Genomic DNA, 5,470 nt, shown 5'->3' with positions numbered 1-5,470 from the left:
TATTTTTGAAGTACCTGCCACAGCACCCTATCCAGCCTTTACTTATTTTTTTCATTATTGTAAAATTATTTACTAATGGGATCTTGAAAAATATATTTGTTCTGATGTTTTATTAGGTATTATCTACACTATATCAATTTGTTATTTTAGGAAAAATATGGTGTAGAAAGCATTTGTTAATATATATATATATATATATATATATATATATATATATATATATATATATATATATATATATATATATATATATATATATATATATATATATATATATATATATATATATATATATATATATATATATATATATATATATATATATATATATATATATATTATGTGTGTGTGTGTGTAGCAAACATATCCAGTGCTTTAAATACAAGCAAAGCATACAACATTCTATACATGCTAGATTACTATAATGCCTTTGCAACTGTGGTAACCCGGATGTCACACTGGTCCTGTGTCCCAGGGTAATGGGTTCCCTAACATCACAGCCTCAAGGGCCAATGTTACAAAGATGAGCACCGAGGCCACGTGCTGCTACAGCGTATGCCCCAACCGTACCTTTACCTTTTGCAAAATGCTCTTAGCTGAGTAAAAATATCATACTAACTGTACAAGTGCCAGATAATGGCAAGCATTGCATACTGCTTGACAGGGCAGAGAACAAAAGCTTCTAAGCATTACAACTGAAATAAACAATGGGAGACACTTGAAGCTTCTTAACAGAAAATGACCCGATTTATAACAGGCAAAACCAACAATGGTGCATTATATACAATAAAAACTGTATAAAAATGTTGCAAAGCACATCAATATAAGAGCAAAGCATCATAAAACATGCTGAAATACATGATGGAGGACATCAAGAAGGTAACACATGAGTTGTCTTAAATGGAATGCAATAACTTGGTGGTCCTGGGAGACAGCCAAGCCTGGAGGTGAAAATGGGATGAAGGACACGGTATGATCTCAAGCTCTGACCTTGGTGTCAGGGTCATGAAGATATTAAGCTCAGTAGGCACAACTATGCAGCGGAGGCACATATGATAAAAGCAAATGAGACAACTCATAGTGTAAGAAAATAGCAGGAAAGTTATGCTGCAGTATGTGACACAACAAATTACAGGGCAGAGAGTGATTTGTATTTCATAGGCTACATCAGTAAACATGTAGCATTTATTGTAGGAACCACACATTAAAGCTGGATGTAATAAAATATATGTTTTTAGCACACATTAAAGTTGGATGTAATAAAATCATTTGATATGAAACTCCTTGAACTAGCCAACCAAACAAACCACTCTCTGTCCATCCCCCCCCTTCAAAAAAGCATTATTTTTCACAAGGTTTATGATGCATTAGTCAAGAATATCAACTGCCATTACATTTTGTCAAAAAAAAAATCATACCTATGTGATTATGTATATCCTATAAAGCAGAAAAAAATTGCATGCTGTAATACAAACAAGATTACTCCTGGAAGCCACATTAATGATGCCAGACACGTGATGATAGACACTTAATGTGATGAAATTACATGCTGTATTTCACATTATGAAACCAAGCCAAGTGTCACTGCAGCACATTATTAGGTAAGGCAGACATCAAAAGCTTGTTACCTGAACAAGATTAAACATAACAGGCAAAATCCACAATAAAGCATTTTATACTGTTGGGTAGGGAAGAGAACAAATGTTTCCAAGCATTACACCTGAAATAAACAATGGCAGATATTCAAAGCTTGTGAGCTGAACAAGATCTGATTTATAACAGGCAAAACCAACAACGGTGCATTACATGCGATATCTGGCAGGGAAGATAAATGATTCCTTGCATTACAACTGGAAAGTGGCAGACACCCAAAGCTTGTTAACTGAACAAGATCTGATTTATAACAGGCAAGACTAACAATGGTGCATTACTTGCAATATTTGGCAAAGTATATGGAAATTTTTTTTTGGCGTAACAAGAGTAATACTAAATAATGGCAAATCCCACGAAGTTTCTCTTCTTTTGACAAAGCCTGTGTTTTGCTGCAGGGCTGTCAGAGTCTGTTTGCTCCAGGCAACATTTACTGAAATACCCCTGAGTCATGAGTGAAGTGTTGAAACTGAAGGCAAGTGAAATACTGTGCTTAGAAATCTATTAGCATTTGGACTTTGATAGTATAAGGCCAGAGCAAACCTCCTCTCTTGTAACCCATATCTCCTACTAGGCTTAGATCTTGCAGCATGTTGAACCTGACCTCAGAAAAAATCCATCCCTATTGGACCTAAAAAATTGCTGGCTCTGGGCAAAAACTGCCCAGGAGTTGTAACAGCCTGGGCTTTGAGCTGCCTTGCCTCCCGGTGCAGACAGCAGGCTGTTGTGTGCAGCAATTTTCACTTTTCATGTCTGAAAATACATGAAAAATATTTAATCACAATTCTAATAAAATATGTGCATCTAATTGCATTATTTTCAGTGCTATACGGACAGTGAATCTAAGCATTGACATTATGTCTGCACACCAGCTTCGATGGAAGGCTTCACTTAGATTGCCTGATAAGAGTAATATTTTCAGGAGATGGGGGAGAGGATACAACTGGAGACTCTTGACAGATATAATGTCAAGATCTACAAGCACTCATTTACCATATATATCTTTGATGATCAGTCCATACTAAAACATTTGTCAATGTGTTGCCACACTAAAAATCTAAAAATTCCCTGCTAAACCATCCAAGTGAATCAAGAATGAGTTCCGGGCGGCAGCATGAGCCAATACTAAATGGCGCCACTATAAAAAAAATTGCCTGCATCATGACAGGCCTGGGCCGACCGTCAGACCCCTGAAGAAAACCTACCGGCGCTATAGGCAGGTGGGGGAAAAAAAAAAGGATCACATCAGAAGAATGGACAAAGGTTTGTTAGTGGCACTTCAAGGTTATGCTACCTCTTCAAAGATTGGCCAGTCATGGTTTAAAGTGGAACAGGATAAACAAGAAACAGGTAGGTATCTGTGGACACTACTGTTACTATCAATTGCCAGCCTATGGCAAAATTTGAACCTATGCTATCAAAAACATAAGACCCATATGCTGATCACTCGACTAATCGTAATGGTACTACAGCAATAGAAACATAAAGAGTTTAAATATATCATTCAAAATGTCAACCTTTTTACATACCTTTTTTTAAGATATGAAGCCTACTGGTGTAACAGTTAAATATTGAACTCAATTTGTATGCAGAGATGTGAAGTATGTTATTAAGCTGTAATGTTTCCAACACATAAGTTGTGATTAAAACAACATGGAATAGTAACTAAAGAGGATAAATTATCACTGAGAACAAGAGGTTCCTTACTATATTGTGATGAGCTTGATGGCCGAGTCGAGTTTCCTCCAACCCCATCAAGTTCACACCCTGTTGAGAGGCAATTTTTTAATCAAAGTGAAAAATGGATGCAAATGGTCACTAAAATTAGTTATTATACTTGGTGTCACAAATTCGGGCAAAGAATTTAGGGATAGGACTCCTGGACTTGGCGTCACTGATAAGGTAAATGATCTCGTGCACTCATTGGGCCATAATATATAGCTACATTGTTATAATGTGTATTATTGTCTTGTTACTATATATTACCTACTGATAATGGAAATACATGTCAGGATTAATCATCAAATACAAGGAAAAAAGAATCATGTATGGAAATTGTGAACTTTTAAGTTCATGTAACAAACAAAGTTTATTATACACAAAAAGGTTGGGTACTTCTGATGTAAAAGATTTTTGGATATAACATCACCCCCTTCCTCCATATTGGTTCTTTAAAGCAAGGGTTGACTACAGCTCATTATTAATTGCGGCAGGTTACACGACACTTTTTTTAGTGCAAACCACCTGGAAATCAATGATCATTATAAGGAATACTTCTCATGAGTAGCTACTAAAACTTGACAACCTAGAAGGATGCACCATCAGACTGTAAAGGAGAGATATATTATAAGACATGGCTACATTGGTGGATCCAAAGGGGGGCCCAGGCCTCCCCAATGTTCCTGAGTGATACAGGAAAACTAGCTCAAAAGCGCGCTGCGGCTAAAACAAGGCCTTGGCACAAAGTCCAGGCCGTTATACCCATTGATTTAGGTCACTCCACCAGTTTTTCAAGACCAGGACTGCCGAGAATGGCTAATCGGTAATGCTAATGCTCCTTCCACCCGCAAAAAGTCTGACGTCCTCCCAAAAACTCATTTCCTGGATCTACACCCAAAGACATACCGTAACATGGTTCAATGATCATGGACAAAAAAAAAATGTTAAGACAATCAATATCCAATCATTTCAGGATACATAAATCAGCATCCATATGAAGGAATTCTACAACTTAAAAGTGATGCTGAGCAGGGCATGTGTTAAGTGATTTGCACAGTCTATTTTGTGAAGTCATAATTAGATTAATAACACAACAATCAACAAACACTAGATGAAGTATTCATACCAAAATCAGTACATGGAGCTGGTGCACTGCAATGGGAAGCACATTCCTGCAGCTCACCAAGAGGGTTGAATGATACCATGTACTTCAGGGGGAGTGGCTAAATGTCTTCATCCTTGGCCTCTTTCTTGGCCTCTGCCCCTTCAGCTGCCACATTCTCTTGGATGATATCGGACGTGTTCGGGTCTGTTGGGATGTGGTTGTGTTAGATGTGGAATAACATACGACAGTGGAACATGGAAGGAAAGAGTATGTCCACACGGTAAAATACAGAGATGAGGATTGCACTGCATTAGTTGAGTGATTACAAGATGTAAATTGAAATTCTTTGGATACTGAAAGGATGTACGGGGACAACTGGGTGAGAAGAGAGAGAGATGCAGATTTTTATGTTATATAGCTAGTTACACCAATGAAGACTTAGGGCATACACATTGAGAAAGACCACAATTTTGGCTGCTAGATGGAAAAGCACTAGATGTCAAAGTGCCAGGACATTGAAGGAAGTAATAATAAGAAAAGCAATAATAATTAATGAGTGTAAATATATTTCTGATATTTTTGTTAATCTTAATACTAGTATTGGAATTTTCAAACACTAAGAATATAATAAATAAATAGATAAATTAATTAAAATAAATACATTAATTGTACTAATACTACCACTAACAACATTAACAGCACTGCATCTAATAGACTGAGCAATAAACTGAGTCTGATATGTAACCATAATTAAACTGTCTCTGTCTGAGTGTTATGTGAAGCTTGCTCCATGCACCATGATAGGAATGGCATAGATGCATGCAGGTTGCTGAGATGCTTACAGTCACCAGCCACTTGTAGATATGTCACCAAAATGTGTTGGAAGCATTGACGGCCAACTTTCATTTATTTAATTATTATTTTCTTTAAACAAAGGAGACAGCTCAAGGGCAACAAAGCGTACTAGAAAAAAAAGCCCCACTACTCACCGCTCCC

The 5,470-nt window shown here is 36.9% G+C and overlaps 1 long non-coding RNA gene across 1 annotated transcript; it reads right to left on the bottom strand.

Annotated features, from left to right (window-relative positions):
* Window positions 1–2,079: 2,079 nt before the first annotated feature.
* LOC127008812 (uncharacterized) lies at window positions 2,080–4,588 on the bottom strand. The gene is made up of 3 exons (XR_007761360.1): window positions 4,496–4,588; window positions 3,358–3,417; window positions 2,080–2,403 (listed from the first exon to the last, which is right to left on the bottom strand). It is a non-coding gene; the product is annotated as an uncharacterized LOC127008812 (long non-coding RNA).
* Between the last annotated feature and the right edge of the window lie 882 nt (window positions 4,589–5,470).

This window comes from Eriocheir sinensis, chromosome 38, assembly GCF_024679095.1.
Source record: "Eriocheir sinensis breed Jianghai 21 chromosome 38, ASM2467909v1, whole genome shotgun sequence".
Taxonomy (NCBI): domain Eukaryota; kingdom Metazoa; phylum Arthropoda; class Malacostraca; order Decapoda; family Varunidae; genus Eriocheir; species Eriocheir sinensis.
The sequence above is the reverse complement of the archived record's forward strand: the minus strand, read 5'-3'. Positions and strand labels throughout refer to the sequence as shown.